We start from the raw sequence: 19,385 nt of genomic DNA on the forward strand, positions 1-19,385 counted from the left end.
TTTGGATTCTTTTGTCCAAATAAGTGGGAGTTTATCATGAAGCAATACCTTTTAGTTTGAGTTTGGCTTTTTAGTTTATTTTCCTGCTTTAGGACTCACTATCTTGTTAGCATGTAGTTCCTGGACTGTCTACAGATTTCTTTGATGAAAATTTCAAGGTAAATTGGTTTGCTTTACCTCCTGAGATGGTAATTTAGATAGACAAGAAGAATCAGACTCTTGAACACTTTCATTGGCCTTTCATGATCAAATCTTCCCGTAAACAATCAGAAATAGGTAACAGTGGCTGATTAACCCCTTACCAGCCAAAAGAAACCCACTCTAGACTTGGGATCTGCCCATTTCCAACCTAGCTCTATTACTACCTCCCAGAATGTCCAATCCTGAGGCCATCCCCCCATTTTCAGGACTAGAGGCAAAATTTCAATAGAGGCCCTGGCCTGCTAACCCTCCTGCTCCATCTCCCACTTCTGTTCCAACCCACACTGTGCAGGGGATTGTGGCAAGTCAATAGAGACATCAGGCCAAAAGTCCTAGCTAAGGCCAACTCTCCTCAATCACTCACCCTCTTGGATAGACTCCTCCCAGGCCAGATTGGACCTGGGGCAGAGGCTTATGCTGTTGTGGGTGGTTTGGGCAGGAAATTCTGGGGTGCTGGGCACCTGGAACATTGAGTAGAAGGAGAGAGGGTCACAGGCTTCAGTTGTACACATCCTTCCTGGCTCTGCAGAATCCTTCTTTACAGGGTAGGGCATGACCATCAGAGGCCCAAAGTGGGTCCTCTAAGCAAAGGGGTCCCCATTGCCTAGGTCCCAGGGTGGTTCTGCCAAACAGTGTTCATGCCAGATGCTCTGTCTTCATCACCTCTGTATTTCTAGGCTCTGAATATGTAGTCAATATATAAATGTTAGATAAATGTAATTGACCACAGATCCCTAAATCAGGTCATGCCTCAAGGTTTTCTCTGATCATATCTGAACACAGAGATGGCTCGGACTGCTTTTCTGCCCATGAGAGATAGGAAAGGCAGCAGGGAGAGAGGACACCTACCCTGCTATTGGTCAGTATGCTGGTGTGATGGGTCGATGGCACAACTATCATAGTAATAAGTCAGCCTTTCTTGAGACTCAGGTGGGGACAGGTAGTCCCATTCAAGCCGGAGAGGCTGCCCCTGGACACGGCACCAGCTGCATGACCCTCCCAAGAAGCCAGTGTGGTCCTATTATATCTTGGCTCCTGGAAACTACAGAAGCAAGTCACAGCTGAGCACACCATCAGCTGTTTTCAGGAGTGTGGAAACATCTACTCACTCTATGGTCTCTGCTCTGGCTTCAGTTTCAATTGCCCCATTTCAGGTCACATTTAAAGCAGATCCTTCCTCAAATCCTCCTAGAAGTATAGCAAGTGTGACATCTGAGTAGGTAAGTCAGCATATCTGATGTCTCTTTCGTACGGCACAAGTTACCTAAGCCGGAAGGAGAAGCGTTGGGCTCTTATTTTTTTTTTTTTTTTTTTGCCAACAAATATATTAAAGGATTAAGATGCAGTGTACATGCAGATGGAGAGAGAGAAGTCACCTGGCCTGCCCCTAGAGAGCTCCAGTCCCAGCCGAACTCTGTCAATGGATCCTTTACTCGAGACCCCCGCCATCTTCCACTGTAACAATTGCAAACACTTTTGAAGTTCTATTTCTGTTGTTCTAGGGGAGAACGTGTGACCCTTTGTCACTAGCAAGTTACTTGGTTCTGTCTCCTTTTCAGCAAACAAACCAAAAAGTGGGATATTTTAATGCCTTGCTATGGCAGACTGTCAGCATTTACATGTGGCTCTGAGCCCCTGTGAGACTGGAACGATATCTATGGTAAGAGGCTAGACGTGGGAACATAGCCCGCAGAGCTTCTCCTCATGCAGTTGCTGATATATTAACTTTCAATTCAGGATTTGGACATGTTATTGATTGCCAAGTGCAAACATCACCTTCTAACTTGTCTCTCCCAAAGCAAGCACTACTGTGGATATCTTTGTCTCTGCTTTCAAAAAAAGAGCATTCATTTTTAAGGGGGTCCACAATCCTCCATCTGTATCAACAATCACTAGCCACCATAAGTAGCCCACTAACAGACTCTGCTTGTTCTAAGAGCACTGAGGAGCTGAGATAAGGAGCAGGGGGGTCAATGGTAATCTGTGTAACTCTTCGCCAATGTGCATGCCCCTCACTGGGCGACGGTTGTACTTCCCTGCCCTGATAAACTGAGGCATGGTCTGTGAAATGGGAGTGGAGCGAAATGGGTCACTTCTGGGCCAGTGCTTTAGGATCAAGCAAATGCTTCACATGCTTGCCTTTCCTCTGCCCCAGCAGTTAGCAATTCTCCAAGGGGCAGCTGTCCCATAGGCCCAGGACTCAGGGTGCAGATGATTACAGGGGTGACTTGATGGGCAGAGCCCCAGCTGACCTGGGATGGACAATCTGCACAAGGGAGAAAGAAATCTTTGTTACTTTAAGTCACTGAGATTTTTAGAGTCCAATGTGAGTTATTTCCAGAAAATGGAGAGTGTATCCCAGCTTTTCCTCAGGATATTTTGGCTTTAGTTCTGCCTCTTCCCAAAACTTAAGATTTTTTAGCCAAGTGAAACTACTTTGTGAATCTCCACGTGGCCTATCAACCTCACAGGGTCATTGGAAAGAACAAAATCGAGATAGCAAGATGCCTCTGCTTTACGAAGATAGGGTTAGCCACAATGAGGGTCTCCTTAAACCTGAAAGAGACAGATTTAGGGTTTTTTAGCTCTCTGGGTCCTTCCAAAGACGACTCCTTGTTGGGGCCAGCGGGGGAGGGGGTTTGATGTCTGACTCACATCTGACAACTAGGGGTCTGTTGAGGATCCATGGTGGGAAATTGGCAAAGAAGAAGGAAGGGCTACTGTTCTTAGGGTGCTGGCCCCTGGAAGAAATAACACAAAATGCCCAAGAACAGTCTTTCGGATGTAACAGGGGGTAGGGCAAAGTGTGGGCCACTAGAAATGGGTCCTATGAACTAGAAGGGACAGGTTGCAAAACAGATGGCCGACAGGAGTGAAGTCCATCGGGACAGGTGTGCTGTGACACCAGGACATAAGAAGGAAAGGTGCCGATTTCTATGTGTGCCCAGCATACACGCTCTCTCTCTCTCTCCCCCTGACGCAGACACATATAACCTCACACAGCACTCAGTGAGGTCATTGTCATTACCTTTATGGTTGTCAGTGAGAAAACAGACTCCAGAACGAGGATCCCAATGCAGGCCCGAATGGCTACAAAGCCCGTGTCTCCTCTTTCCCTCACGCTCTTGCCTTTCTGAGAACTGTTCCAAGAGGTGCATCCCGTCAGCCGTGGTCCTGGAAGTGCCGGGGGCATATTCCATTAAAGCCTGTGGCCTCTCTCCTTCCCTCCCAAATTAGGTGGTTAAATTTTCTCTTCACGGGGCCTTTGGTAGCTTCCACTGCCTGCGGGGCCTAATTGAGCAGGAGTCTCCTGGGGACTCCGCTCTGCTATTTCCTGATGAGCAAGGGGAGAAGGGAGCAGAGAATGCAACCATTCTCATTAAAGAGGGACCCTCGTTTGTCACACCTCTTATCGGCATCATCACTATTTTAATTAACCATCTTTGCCATTGGGCCGGCAAATAATTATTCTCTGCTTTGTTCAAACCACTTGCGTGGGTACCTTTAAAGGGGCAGGCGTCCCCCTCCATCAGCCATTGCTAATTAAAGCAGGAGAAGCTGTAACTCTCTCTCTTCAGAAGACCTGCAAGTCAGGTAGGACCCGACCCTCATTAGCAAGGGGAAGATTACAAGCCCTGCTTTTATTATCCAGATCCTGGTCCCTCTCCTGAAAGTCATGGCTTGCTAAGAGGGAGTGTTGATCTGATGTGGATTTTTGCCCAGCAGAGCTTTGCCCAGCAAAGTTACAAGATAATTTCTTATTCTCGCAACAGGATGAGATAGCATTTACAATGAGGAGGGTAATTTTCCAGTTAGCAGGTGAAAAGGCAAAGAAAAAATTAAAAACAAAGAAAGAAAAAGAAAAAGAAAACCTCCCTTAAGTCTGACTGTGAAAAAAGATCATAGTAACGAGGTCCATTAAAGAAAACTACACTGCAGCTCAGGATGGTGGAGGTAAAGACTCTGCCAGGACTGGTTATGGAAAAGAAGCCACAGCAGGAAGAGTCCACTTAAATGTTGGAGAAAACCACAGGGTCCAGAACAAAGTGGGCTCTATGACGGCAGGTGTAATGTGGGAACGGCATTGCACACCTGCTTTCCGACCCTCATGAAGGGAGAAACAGGTGTGGCTAAAACATCGTCACAAGCAATGTAAATTGCACCAGTGACTTGTCATAGGTCCAGATTTCTGGAGCATGGTACAGCCACACCTTTCTCTGTGGTATTCATTTATGGATTTATCTGGGAACCTGTGAAAAAGCAGCAGGGGTCCTGACCCTGTCCCTCTGTGACGAGGGATGTCCTAAATCCCTTTGTGGGGATCTCCTAGCCTCGCTTTCTTCATAACTACTCTTTTTTCCTGAGAGACTGAGGATGCAAAGGGACGATGGTAGCCAGACCATATACGAAAATGAGACTCTGACCCATCATCTGCAGCAACCATCTCATTATCTATGCTAAGCCTTCCAGAAGGCCAGTCAGACCCCTGTCTTTATCAACAACCCAGGGAACCAGACAATTATCCCTTTAACAAGTGGCCCTGAATGGCCAGGACTTGATAAATAACCACCAGCTTTCCTAATTTTTGTCCTCATTTCCAACTGGGAGCCAACCGGAGAAAGCCTCGTGTGCATCCCTAACCAATCACACAGGACCTGGGTTCTAGTTAGCCTGCCTCCAGCCTCCCCAGGCCAGCAGCCTCCGATCAGAGCAGCCCCAGAGCCCACCCTTTCCTCTGTGAAGTTCTCCCATCTTCGGTTTGTCTTTGAGTCTCTGCCAAACGCAACTGATGGTCAAGCTCTCCCTTGCTCTGGCCGACTCTGAGTAAGTAGCCTCCGCTTTTCTCATTTGGTTGGTGTCCGTCTATTCCTGTCTGTCCTTCTGTTCTCTGCTCCAGGGCTTCCTGGGGCCTCCTTTTTTAGCTTTTCTTCCCCATCAGAGACACGTGTTTGGTAACGATGCAGGTTCACTATGCAAGCTCCTCTATTTCTTTTCCTCCAGAACCATCCCCGGTTATCCTATGTTAATCATTTGTTATCGGTTGCCTAAGAAATTATCCCACATTTTAGCAGCTTGACGTAATACCTGTTTATTACCTTACATTTTCTGTGGGTTGGGATTCTAGGCATGGCTGAGTTGGGTGACCCTGCCCCCAGTCCCTCACAAGGCTGCTCTCAAGGGCTCCCCTGGGGTATTGTTATCCCAAAGCTCAACCAAAGCAGGGTCTGTTTCCAAGCTCCCTCCGTAGTGGTAGGCAGGCTTCAGTTGCTTACAGACTGGTGGTCTCTGGGGCTCAGCTTCTCCTGAGCTGTGGGCTAGAGGCCACCCATTCTTCTCGCTGCGCAACCTTCCCCCTAGGGCAGCTCCCAGAATGGCACTTGGCTTCATCAAAGTGAGCAGGTGGGGGTGGGGAAGTGTTGGCAAGATGAAGTCACAGTCCTTAATGTCAGTAGTGACATCTCATCACTCTGGCCGTCTTCTGTTCATTAGAAGCAAGACACTGTCCAGCCAGCGACCAAAGCAAAGAGATGACACGGTGGACATGCGAGAGACTTCAAGGCCCACTCGGGGATTTTTCTGGGGATCCACACTACATGCTTTAAAAATGCAAAGACAGTTTATAAATGTGCTCATGCACTTATGAAAAGACAAAACTCACAGGTAACGCAGTCTGCTTGGAGAGGATGGCCCATCTGAGGAGGCTGGGGAATTTCTCACAGCCCACACTCCTCTCCTCCACCCACCCCCAACATTTGTACTCATCCTGCTGGACCATTTTTATCTTCAAGTATTTCCAAAGCCCTCCTGGTGCTTAAATTTAGAGATAAGAACACTATATATTGTAAAAATCATTATCCTTGGCAAAATCTAGAAGTCTTACTTTAAAATTAGCATCAGTATCCAAAATCACTAGCTTTCTCCACAACTTTCTGGCCTGTCCTCCTTCCCCAGTGGAAGAGCTAAATTGCTTCTTGTCTAATGATTGTTCATCCAAAGATCAGCAACATCTTCAGACCCATGAGCCAGAGCCAAAGTCATCCTCTCTCCTGCCATCAATCTGACTGCTCCTCTGTGTCTCCATTGTAAGTTGATCATACAAAACACCTTGAGTTTGTCACTAAATTCTGCAGCTTTTTCCTCCAAAACTTCTCTCACCATGATTCCTTCTTTGGAACTCATAGACCCAGTCTTGCTCAAAATCCTTGTCTCTTGCCTGGTTTGTTGTTTTCGACATCTACCCACCCTCCAGGTGAAAACCAGGTAATGCCTTTGCACATGATTTCTAGAATGAGACTAAAATCCTCGTTTCCTTCTTTCCTTCATGCTCCATATCCACCCTTCTAACAATTCAAAAGACATTAAGACTTCTACCATTTTATACCACCTCCACCACTTCTACCCAGACCCAAGCTGCCATTAGCTTATGCCTGGATCATTGCAGTAGTCTCCTCTCTGGTTTGCCCTCAGCGCCTTCATGCTCTTTCATCTTGGCAATTAGCGTGACACATCTTTAAAGAAAAATCAGATCATATCACACCTCCACTTAAAACCCTCCATTGGTTTTCCTTCTCACTCAGTAGAAAAGCCAAAAACCTTAAGAAAGCCTAGACAGCCCTTCACTATCAGGTCCCCCTTCTCTCTGCCAACTGTTGTTGTTGGGTGGACTGGGGAGATTCCCAGCCCTGAGACCTCCATTCAACCCAACCCCAAGATGTCACTGGAGGCTCTGGGTCTCATAGCAAGAATGAATTCAAGGATAGACCAGATACAACTGTTGAGTGGTACAAGAGGAAAGTTTATTTAAGTGATTATGCTCTTGAGACTTGAGAGTGGTTGACCTCAAAGGAGAGTTGCACCTGGAAGTTGGGTCTCTATCTTTTATTGACAGTTGTTAGCCAGTGAGTGGAATGTTTATTACTTGGGGAGGGGATTTTTTGAGAGCAGGGTTTCATGTCTTTTCTCCCTTACTTGGTCAGGGTCTCCAGCCTTCTTTGTCTTGGCTCTGTCTGGTTTGATCCCACTCCTTGGTGCTTTGTTTTGGAAGAGCTGCAAGGATAGGCCTCTGACTTTCCTGAGAGCTGACCCTGACTTCATCTTTGCTGGCCTCCAAGCAATCCGTGAAAATCTAACTAACTGCCCACTCTAACTGTCACCTTATTCACCTCCTCTCCTATACTCTTTCACATCTCCTCCTGCCATGCTGGCCTCTCTGTCCTTCAGAGGCCCCAGGCAATGTCCATGCTCAAGAGCTTTCTGTTTGCTTTCCCCTCTAACTGGAACACTCCCTTCATTTGGCTCCCGCCCTTGCCTTCTTCGGGGCAAGGATCAAGTGTCACCTTCTGAGCAAGACTTGTCCAACCAGAAGCCTTGTCATGGGCCCTCCCTATTCTTCTTCTCAATCTTATGTCTCTCCTTGGTACATTTATTACATCTGTCATCCCACGTATTTCATTTGTCTGTTGATATTTTTACCCTCTGCTTGAATGTAAACTCACAAGGAAAAGCATTTTGAAAAATTCATTTTGTAACTGGTAAATCACCAGAACTTCAGACACTGCCTGGCACTTGATACATATTTGTTGGATGAATGAGCAAGACATACAAGGGAATCAAAAGAAACCTTTAGCAATCAGCTCTTACCACACCTTGTCACAGACTTATGCTGTATTACCGCCCTGCCTCCAAAGAGTCAATGATTGAAATATGTGTACATGTACATGTATACATATATTCCCTTGCTTACATTATTAGTTTTTTTCTATAACGGACTCCCAATGGACAAACTCCTATTCATCCTTCAAAACCCAGCTCACAGGTCTTCCCTTGCTGTACATTTCCCCTCTCTTCCTTTCAACTCTATTTACTTGCTCCTTTGTCTCCCCCATTAGAATGCTTTGTGCAGACCTCTATCATATCCCTATCTCATGCTATTACAGTTACTGTCCAGTTGTCTGTCTGTCCTGGCTTCTTCACCTTTGTGACTACTGTGGCACCCAACCCAAGAGCTAAGGCTTTTGGTAGAGCAGGTGTGCAACAGACATTTGTTGCATCCTCCATGACAGTGAGTATGGGGAAGAAATGGACTTGCAAGGCTGTTTTTTATACCCTGTGTATATCTGACGGGACAAAACACAGCAGTAGGCTTCAGAAATACTTAGAGAAACACTAATCCAGTGCCTACTTATAAAAAATCACCTGGAAACTTGTCAAAAATGCAGATACCTAGGATCTACCCCAGACCTTCCGAATCAGAATCTCCAGAAGGAGAATCCAGAAGACCTGTATTATTAACAAGTAGCACTCAGGGGACTCCTCTGACCACACAAGTTTTTGGAAACCCTGGACAAATCCACTGCAACTCTTGGAGGGGCTAAACACTTATATGAACTGACTTTAGCTCTGTTTAGACATTTGCATGGATAAATATGGGCAAAAAGTTTTCCTGACATCATTTAATCTCAATTCTTCCCTTAAAAATTCTGGACCACTGCTCTGAGCTGGAGGAGCCGAAACACAGTGGAGCCAAGAACCACAGGGTTTCCCTAATGTTTTCTCACGGATTCAAGAGTTAACTTCCAGAGACTTGTCTCCTGTTGGCCTCAGTTCACCCATCTGTAAAATGAATATGATGCCACCTCCTCACAGGGGTATTGGGAGGTTTAATTATATTTTGAAATTCTTTGCATCTGTCAAAGAGTAAAGACATGCAGGGTCTAATTATGATCAGTGAGCTAGTATTCCTAGGTTATCATGTCATGTCTGCATTTAAGTTCACAGAATAAAGAGCCCTTCGGCTTTCATTTTAAATAGATCCCTTCCTCTTGCTTTCCAAGTGGTTGGGGCCCTACCTTGGATCCCCTCTTAGGCAAAGGAGTCTCAGCCGTGGCATTTCTTGGTCTATCATCCCTGGAGTCTTTTGTGGGTCAGCCAAGCCGAGTCCCAATCCGCCCACTGACATCAAGGCAAGCTCCCCCCGCCTGTTGTCTCGCTTGCAAAATGGAGCAATATTAACTCTAAAGGGCTACAAGTAAGGTAGCAAGTAAGGGTAAGAGAATGGGAACTGGATCAATGGTATTATCTTTAAATTTTTTTTTTTCATGTATTTGAGAGAGAGAGCGTGAGCGGGGAGAAGTATCTGAGGGAGAAGCAGGCTCCCCACTGAGCAGGGAGCCCTACACCGGGCTCAATCCCCGGACCCTGAGATCATGACCTGAGCCGAAGGCAGATGCTTAACCAACTGAGCCACCTATGCGCCCCTCAGTGGTAATTGCTTTTTTTAAGAGCAAAAGAATGATGAAAGACTAAAAGTTGGGTAGTGAGGAAAAGTTTTGCTGCTAAGGAACCCACCTACAGGGTGTAGATTTCCAGGGATGACACGTGGGGGAGGAGAAATGCAGTGAGATCTTAAAAGCTGAAGGACCCTGAAGGGTCTCTTTCCATATTAAGAAAGCCAAGTCCTGGGGTGCCTGGGTGGCTCAGTGGGTTAAAGCCTCTGCCTTCGGCTCAGGTCATGATCCCAGCAGGGAGCCTGCTTCCTCCCCCTCTCTCTCTGCCTGCCTCTCTGCCTACTTGTGATTTCTCCTCTCTGTCAAATAAATAAAATCTTTAAAAAAAAAAAAAAAGAAAGAAAGCCAAGTCCTTTCATGCTGCCAACAGGATGGGGTTATCTGAGCTCCCTTCTTAGGTAAGCAGTAGGTGTCTGGAAGTGGGCCTGGGGTGTGAGGCTTCACTCTGGGGCCCCTCTGCACACGGGAGCTGCTTGAGTCGGGATTTGCTTCCCCATGACTAGATGGCCATTACCGATCTTACAAAACTGATCATTCATAATATTGTCCAACATAATGAATCATCTTCCTTGTGTCTTTTCAACTTCCTTCTAGGTATCCCTTGCAGCTCTTCTCATCCTCTTCAACTGCCCTTATCTGCCTTTACTCCTCAGGGCTATGAGCATTGAAATATATCTCTATTTTCAGGAGTCAATATTAGGCCTCTTTCTTCAGGGTCCAGGGCCCACCCAGCCTGAAAAATTTGCCAAGCTAATAGCCTAATGAGTAAGGATACTTCTATGGTGTTCTATAGGTGATGTTGTCTCCCTTAGTGACTTTCCAGAATGAATCTGCAAGCTGACTGGCAGACTGGGGAATAGAGAGAGGAGGGAGATGTTTGAGGATGGGCCATCTTTTGGCAACCCTTCAACCACCCCTGCTGGGGAGCAGTATATCTCCCCTTAATGGTAAGAGTAAGATGCTTGTATTAGTTAGGATCCTCGAGAGAAACAGAACCAATAAGGAACGCTGCCTATATAGATAGAAAGAGAAAGTGAGAGTAAGAGAGCAATTGGCTCATGGGTTTGGGGGTCTGGTTAGCAAGTCCAACATTCGTAGGGCAGACGGGCAAGCTGGAGACGGGTAGGAATTGATGTGGCAATCTTGAGCCCAAATCTGCAGTCCAGCAAGCTGGAAACTCAGGCAGAGTTTCTATGTTGCAGCTTAGAATTTCTTCTTCTATTTCTACAATACCAAGTATGTTTGTGGTTTCACCATTCCCGGTGCTGAACTCCTAAAACTCTTGGAATTTTCTGAAAGGATGAAAGCATAATGATGTCTTTTGTTATGTCAACGACACAACATTTGAATGCCCCTAGGTCCACAAAGGATGAGGGCTTCCCTGTGATTAGAGGGCTAGAACTTTCAGTCCCACTTCCTGACTGCTGGGGGAGGGAGGGATATTAGAGATTGAGTTCAATCACCAATGGTCAGTGAGTTAATCAGTCATGCCTGTGTGCTGAAACTTCTGAACACACAGGAGAGGACAGGTCTGGTGATCTTCAAGGTTGGTGAACAAGTGGGCTTCAGAAACAGTAGTGTGCTCAGAGAGAGCACAGAAGCTCTGCCCACTTTCCCCTTACCCTATCCTATGTGTCTCTTCCATCTGACTATTCCTAAATTATGTCCTTTTATAATGAATGGGTAATCTAGTAAGTAAAATACTTCCCTGAGTTCTGTGAGCTTCTTTAGCAAATGAATCACAAGAACCTCCCATCTATAGCAGGTCATCAGAAGCAACTAGGTTTATGATTGGCATCTGAAAATGTTGGGAAGCATCTTCTGGGACTGAACCTCTAAACCGTGGGATCTGATGTTATCTCCAGGTAGATGGTGTCAGAATTGAGTTGAACTGTACAATACCTGGTTGGTGTCAGGGAATGGTGTTGGAAAACACATTGGAATTGGTGTCAGAATTATATCTATTAATTTAAATATTAAACAATCTAGAAAAATACCTTCACAGCAACACCTCAATTGGTCTTACACCAAAGAGCTGGGCACCGTAGCCTAGCCAAGCAGACACAAAATTAACCATCACCACACTCAATTTTGTTCTTATACCGCCATCCTGCAAGGGTAAAAAACAATCATTTCCCCCTTCTTTCCTGAATTGTGGAGCCTCTGCTTCTAATAAGGCAGAATGTGATAGCAAGAGAAAGTGACAGCAAGAGAAAGTGATGGCAAGAGAAGGTACACACACGGACAGAGGAGGCAGTGAGAGGCAATTTAGTATGTATGCAAAGCTACTATTATTTCCAAAGTTATTCCAAGCTACTTTTTAAAACATGATTTAAAATATGAGCTTTTTTTTTTCTTTCTTTTTTTTAATTCTCAAATCCAGATGAAACGGGAGCAGACTTTGGCACACAGTGAAAGCACCGCTTGCTAAACATCTAGCCCAACTCCTTGATAGGTAATGGCACCACCTAGCCTGGAGAAGAACAATTGTCTTATCTTCTCAGACCAGCTGGCTCATGGTGTTCTCCAGGCAATAGATCAGAGAGAATTATTTCCAGCCAGCTCTCAGCTTCCAATCAGCAACCCAAGGGCCTTCCTACCTCCCTGCTGCCTTGCTAATTCTGCTTGCCCCACAGCCAATTTTCAAGATGGGCAGTGTGGAATTTCTCGCTGGAGTGAGTGGCTGTGGGTGTAGAGCCCCATTTTGCAGATGGAAACATGGAACATGGTGATGAATCACTCTTCACTGACAGAGCCAGAAACACCAGCTCCAGTAGCTGGTCTCCCACTGACCAGTGCTTCTGGCCAGGCTGCGAAACTAACTCAGAGCCAAACTCAATTCCAGTTCTTAGCCATCCAGGCAATAACCAGCACTTAACTATTGGGCTCACAGCACTTGGTTACTTTGGGGCTGTCTGGATGTAAATGGTGAAGATGATGATGATGGTGGTGGTGGTGGTGGTACCACTCACTGACTTACTTGTTTCGGAAGCCATGTGTGCAAATTACGTGTGTATAGCCATTAGTAAAATTAACGTTGATTTATCCAGTTTTGAATTTGCCACATTAAAATTCTGTTTCACACAATCTTTGATTTCAGACTTAAAGGATGTTGAAACTGAGTGTGATGTCACTATTGAAGCAGGTGATTCTTGTTATCGCATACATACATATCACAGCATAGCTTCATTATATGTGGAAAATACCTGACCCTAAAGAGAACGTAGGGAATGTGGAATTTCACAGAAATTTATTACCTGATTGGATAGAGAGAATGCTAAAATTGAGGAACCTATGCAAATAAATAAACCCGGGGAAGTGACAACAACTGGAAGCGTACTCTAGGAGCTGTCCTAGGTACCGTCACATCTAGTCCCTCAGGAAGCTGACCGCCATCTTGTGCCTTTTCTCATGGAAAGACTTTCTTGTAACTCTCATTTATTGTAGGACTTTTCCCTGTGAAAACACCCATTCAACTTCTTTTGAGAGTTCTCATAGGAAAATAGATTTCCTTTTACCAAAGAAATTGCTTTAGAGTTATCTTTACTGGAATGCATGTATTCGGTTAAGTGATAGATAACTGAGATATCTTGGTGGGCCCAGAAATTAATTTCCTTTCTGTTTCACGGCCTCGCTCACTGGTTCCCACTGTTGACTGTTACTCATACATCACTCCCTCCAATTACGAACCCTGCTTGAGAAAAAACGGCTGGAGAAAACATAAAGGTAGATCAATCATAATATTTATACCTCCTGGGAAGGAACCCATTTCATTTTCCTGGCCCACAAATACAGTATTAAATTAACTTTCCTTTAATTTATCAAACACGGGGCATTTATTCATTTATGCACTCGACAAATATTTATTGAGTGCCTACTACATATCAGACCACTGTTGCTCTCAGAGATGAGAGCAACAAATCTTACAGTCAAGTATCCTTGTCTTCATGGAACTTACATTCTAACAACACACAAACACACACACACAAACACGCACATGTGCGTGTGCACGCACACGTGCTTGGTTCATTTAGATGTGAATAGATCATAACCAAATGTTAAGACTTGAAGGGTCAAATTATTTAGCATACTTGTTAATTTCCATAGCATAAATAATTTTAAGGAAATTTTTTAGTGTTTTTTATGGTGAGTGTTTTTTATGTCCTACTTAAAATTTATTTTTGCCTTAACCACAGTCCTAAAGAGATTTTTTTTCTTTCTCCTCCCGAAGATTTATGGTATAATCTTTGCTATTTATGTCTATAATTAACCTGGAATTAATTTTTATATATAATATCAGGATAATTTCAGGTCAAAATTCATTGTTTCTTCACTTGGATATTTTGCACTGATAATTTTTTAGGAAAATTAAATAGATAACTAAGGGGTGCAGCAGAAAATATTAACATTTAATAAGAAAAATAGCAGACACTTTACCACTTACAAATGCTGCCCACCACATTTTACATATGTCACTCATTTTATGTACTACAGCTTAGATACTTACTATTATTATGATCCCTGTTTTCAAGGTTATGAAACTGAGGCTCAGAGAGGTCAAGAAATTTGAAGTCGCACAGCTAATAAACAGCAAAGCATACATTTGAACTCAGGCATTCTGGCTTTGGAACCAGCAACCTTAACCAACAAGGCAATGTCGCCTCTTATAGATAATAAATCTGACGTTGCTTGTAGTCCGTTATACAAGTGGGGTTATAACGTCTAAATTTGGACATCTTATTTACATGCTGCGAATTATATGATTTCAGACAAATCAAGTCATAAGGAACAAAGTGGAGTTGCAGGTGCTTCTTGCTTACATTTCAGGCAGACAGAACTGCTCTGAGGACAGTTTTTCTCTAATTCTAAGGAGCATGACACTGTCTTAGTTTTCGGCACAGGAGGCATGCTAAAAATGAAGCAGTTATGTCCCCTTTCCCATTATGTCCCTCTCCCTCAGCAGCGGCCACGCTTCAACCAGGAGCCGGAGCTGGGTTTCCATCTCAACTTTCTTTGTTTCTGTGGCTTGAAGCCAGCCCTTTAAAATCAATTTCGCTTGCCCTTGACTCCAGTGGTTGAATTTTCTATTTGATTTCTTTTTCTTATTCTTTCTTTCTTTTATTTAAATGCTGGCTTCCATCCAAGACAGGAGGACAAATGGGCCCCAACCTTCCAAAATGGATCCTCAGGCAGGCTGTAAGGTTATCAGAGTCCCTCATGTGGCAACCTGGGACCTGCAGTCGCCCTGGCCTTGGGCTCTGGGCGGGGCTACCGCCCCTTCCCACCTCCACCCAGAAGGAAAGAGAAGCAGCCAAGGAGTAGTTTGTGGTTTGGGGCTTTTAGAGGGAGCGCATCTCTGGGAGATGGAATCCACAAACAAACCTGGTGAGGGAAGTACAATGGGTCCTTCACAAGCAATTAATTAGCCTCCTTCCTATGAAAGCGATGCAAATGTTGGAGACGACCATACTGTAATACAGCTCTAATTAGGTTCCCAATCTAGTAGCCCATATAACTAAATGGTTTATAAATAGAACCTTAGATGTGGAAAACAGAAGCACAATGCCTAAGTCACGACTGACTGAGTTCCATTTAATTAAAAGTCATTTGAGGTGGTGCTGGGGAGCTGCCTCAGCTTCTGCACCTGCGGAGGACACTGTTCGTCCTAACTTTGAAGCAGAAACTTCAAAATGCAATTGTGCTGGGGGAAAAAAAAAATCCCTGTAGGAAGTGGGGTGGGGGGGACTGGGAGAAGCCATTGTGAGCTTCCAGAAGCTACCTGTATCCTGAGTGTGGAGAAGCAATACCAGGAACAAATTTTTCAGGGGGAGGGGAAAAAAAAATAACAGTATCGGGAGTTTTAAACTTCTTTTTGTAGTTCAAGATTGGAAGGCATTTCGAGACTTGACTCTGGCATTTCTGTGGTTCCTGGGCTCTCGCTTCTCTAAATCCCTTAGGGAAGGAGGTCATTTGAAAACATCACGTATTCAGCTTTGACTTAGCCTCTTGGCATTCATGTGCTCTTGAGAAGGTCATTAACAGCTCTTTCTCTGACTTAAACAAGCTTCTCAAAGGCACTGGCATGTCTTGGTCAACATAATCTCTAGCAGTGGCCACTCAGACTGTTGTTTCGTGAAAGAAGAAATGAAGGAAGAATGAAAGAAGGACGCCTGGGTGGCTCAGTCAGTTAAGCCTCTGCTTTGGACCCAGGTCCTGATGGAGCCCTGGGTCAGGGTCCGTGCTCAGTGGGGAGTCCACTTCTCCCTCTGCTTCTGCCCCAATTTGTATCTGCTCTCTCTAGTGGATGCTCTCTCTCTCTCTCTTAAATAATAAAATCCTAAAACAAAAGAAAACAAAACAAAAGAAAGAAAAGAGGAAGAACAAAGGAGGTAAGCTGCTTTTTCAGTCTAAATAGTTTATGTTTCTACATTCAAAAATATTTTTACAATGACCAGTTCATGAACAAGCTAACCTCCGTCCTGCCCTCAAGCAGGTGGTTTGATCGCCCCCCACCTCCTGCATGTTTTAGAATTGCAACTACAGGTGATAATGAAATGACTGACTTCATGTTGATTTTACTCTTCTTTCAGAATTGTGTTGTAACAATGTGGCCACTTAACCCAGCAGCTCCCACTGCCCTGGGTCTGGGGCCAGGGGCTGGGGGTCGGGTAGGGATACAGGATTCCAGCTTCTTCTTATCTTTCTTTACCAACATCACAAATGTGATGGAAGTGTTTTGTTTTGCCTTTCCCCTCCGGGCTTTCCAAGGAAGAACCAAGCAGATGAGGTGAGAGGATTTCCAGTGGTCTGGGCTAGAAAGCCCCAACCCAAGCCCTCAGAGAAAGTGGTTGCTGAACATACTGGCAAAACATGTGCATATATTGACTTCTCACAGAGAGTTAGCAGAAAAGATACACTGTAGGGTGTTTGCAAGTTCTTAGAACCAAAGGATGCTATGGGCGGCAGTAGCTGTGTTGGTAAAATGGGGTTACACTTGACCCTTGAACTACCTGGGGATTGGGTACTGCCTTTCTGTGAAGTCACAACTCTGAGCGAAAGTTTTCACTCTCCAAAAACTTAACTGCTAGTAGCCTGCTGTTGACTAAAAGCCCTACCAATAACATAAACGGGATCAACATATATTTTGTATATCATATGCACTGTATGCTCTATTCTTTGAAAAAATATTTTATTTATTTTTATTTGAGAGAGAGCGAACTCAAGGAAGCACAAGCAAGGGGAAGGGGCAGAGGGAGAAGCAGGCTCCCCGCTGAGCAGGGAGCCTGACTCGAGGCTTGAACCCAGGATCCTGGGATCATGACCTGAGCCAAAGGCAGATGCTTAACCCACTGAGCCACCCAGGCACCCCTATATACTGTATTCTTACCATAAAGTAAGCTGGAGAAAAGAAAATATCATCAAGAAAAGTAATAAGGAAAAGAAAATACATTTACAGTACTACCTTGATTTACAAAAAAACTGCCATGTAGAAGGGTATCCGTGCTGTTCAAACCCATGCCGTGCAAGGGTCAAATGTATATTAAACCTCGCATTTTAGTTTAAAGAAATTGGCTGTCCCTCTACTGTGTGCGGGACTATGTCTGGATGCCTGGAACACACACTCTAACAACCCAGCAGCTTTTCCCTGCCTTCTGCGTCTTCTTCCCTGACTACCACCACCAGCCACATTCCACCCAAGGTTCTAAATTCACTTTCAGAACAATCTAAAAGATTGTTCAGAGAGAGTTTCTATAATGAGAAAATGGAAGTAATTGGTTTGACTCTGGATTTGGAAAGAAAAGAATATTTTTGCTTTAGTGATTGAATTCCTTTCTTGCATCCCCCCACTCTCGTTCCCCTGTCCCCCATCCCAGAGGCTGACAGTGTCCAAGTCCTCCATAGCCTGCCTGGGGTGACAGAATCATGGTCAGATGCAGAGTGGCAGGTGGCATCCCTTGCCCCCTACTCCCCTCAGTCCTCCAGCAACCAGCGACTGGCTGTTTGTCAAACACATTTCTCCAGCCCCTCTCCAGTTACATCTCATAGAGCCAGGCTCAGATAAAGCAGCTCCCAATTTATTTTGAAGACAGAATTAGGTTAAATTAATTGGTTTCTGAATGATAAATTTATTCTTTGAAGGGCAGAAATTCTGTGGCAGCAAGACTGATATACCCATAGGCATTGACAGGAGGTTATCTGGTGCGTGAAAGGGCTTCCACAAGCAAATATATTCTGCCCAATCCACACCACTCACACACACACACACACACACACACACACACACACACACACACACACGGATATATTGCTAAGAAACAAGTACATTTATACTGAGTCTGAGACATATTACCTGACAGGTATTTCAATCGAAGTACATTGCATTGATGTGCCTTATATATCCGGTGCTCTGATAGGCACTGAGCTATGGCAGGACTAGAGCAGTGAGACCAACAGCATGAACAAGCTGAGCCAGCAGAGAAGGAGGAATTCTGCCTAAGGACACTGGGCAGGCTTCCCAGAGGAGGTAACCCTTAAGATGAGCCTTAAGAATGAGTCTGAGGGGCGCCTGGGTGACTCAGTGGGTTAAGCCGCTGCCTTCGGCTTGGGTCATGATCTCAGAGTCCTGGGATGGAGCCCCGCATCGGGCTCTCTGCTCGGCGGGGAGCCTGCTTCCTCCTGCCTGCTTCTCTGCCTGCTTGTGATCTCTCTCTGTCAAATAAATAAATAAAATCTTAAAAAAAAAAAAAAAGAAATGAGTCTGATTAATCGTCTTGAAGAAGTACAATAATAGAGCTGAGAATTTACTGGTCTACTTGACAAGCCTGTCACTAGCTGGTGTCACAGCTCGGAGCCCCAAGTTAAAGGCACGTAACATGCATGACATTTACCAGGGGGATGAAATTGAAAGTCCAGGGTGGTGGTTTTGGGGCCCTTCTGGGGTGTGGGGAGGGTAGAGAAAGCAAGTGAGCTTCATAGTGAGAAAGAAATTTCCTCTTAACCCACTCACAGCCTTGGTGTAATAGAATGAGGAGGGAAAGGTCTCCAAAGCTACTTCACATGTGTCCTTGGGCTGAGCTCTACGGAAACATATTTCTTACATTACAAGGCTCGAATGCTTCCTAAAGGAGCAAACCCAAGTCATTCTGTATAGAATTGTGACCTACATTTCTCATTTTTTTGGAAAAAAAAATGAGGTGAAATTCACATAGAATAAAATTAACCATTTTAAAAGGAACAGCCCAGTGGGATTGAGTACCTTCACAATATGGCACAACCACCCACTGTCTAGTTCCAAAAGATTTTCATCATCCACAAGAAACCCTTGTGCCCATTAAACACTTCATCCCCAGTCCCTTCTTCCCCAGACTCCAGGCAACCACTGAATTGCTTTCTGTCTCTATGGATTTACCTATTCTGAACATCTCATGTAAACGGAATCATAACAATGTGTAACTTTTATGCCTGACTTCTTTCACTCAGTAGAATGTGCTTGAGGTTCCTCCATGTTGGGCCATATATCAGTATCTCATTCCTTTTTATGGCTGAATAATATTGCATTATGGGTATATACTACGATATATATATATATATATATATATCCATCCATCCACAGATGGACGTGGAGGTTGTTCTATCTTTTGGTTATTGTGACTTAGGCTGGTATGGACATGCATGACCATGCATTTGTTCGAATACCTTTCTTCAGCTCTTTTGGGTACATACATAGGAGTAGCATTTCTGGGTCGTATGATAATTCTATCTCTAACTTTTTGGGGAGGCACCAAAATGCTTTCCACAGTATCTACCCCATTTGACATTCCCATCAGCAGTGTACAAGGGTCCCAAAGTTTCCATATCCTTGCCAATACGTACTGTTTTCTGGATTTTTTTGCTTTG

The 19,385-nt window shown here is 44.6% G+C and overlaps 1 pseudogene; it reads right to left on the minus strand.

The window, feature by feature from the left end:
* Positions 1-19,385, minus strand: part of LOC125095668 (polyadenylate-binding protein 2-like) — a 93,126-nt pseudogene that overhangs the window by 2,780 nt on the left and 70,961 nt on the right.

This window comes from Lutra lutra, chromosome 3 (assembly GCF_902655055.1).
Source record: "Lutra lutra chromosome 3, mLutLut1.2, whole genome shotgun sequence".
NCBI lineage: Eukaryota > Metazoa > Chordata > Mammalia > Carnivora > Mustelidae > Lutra > Lutra lutra.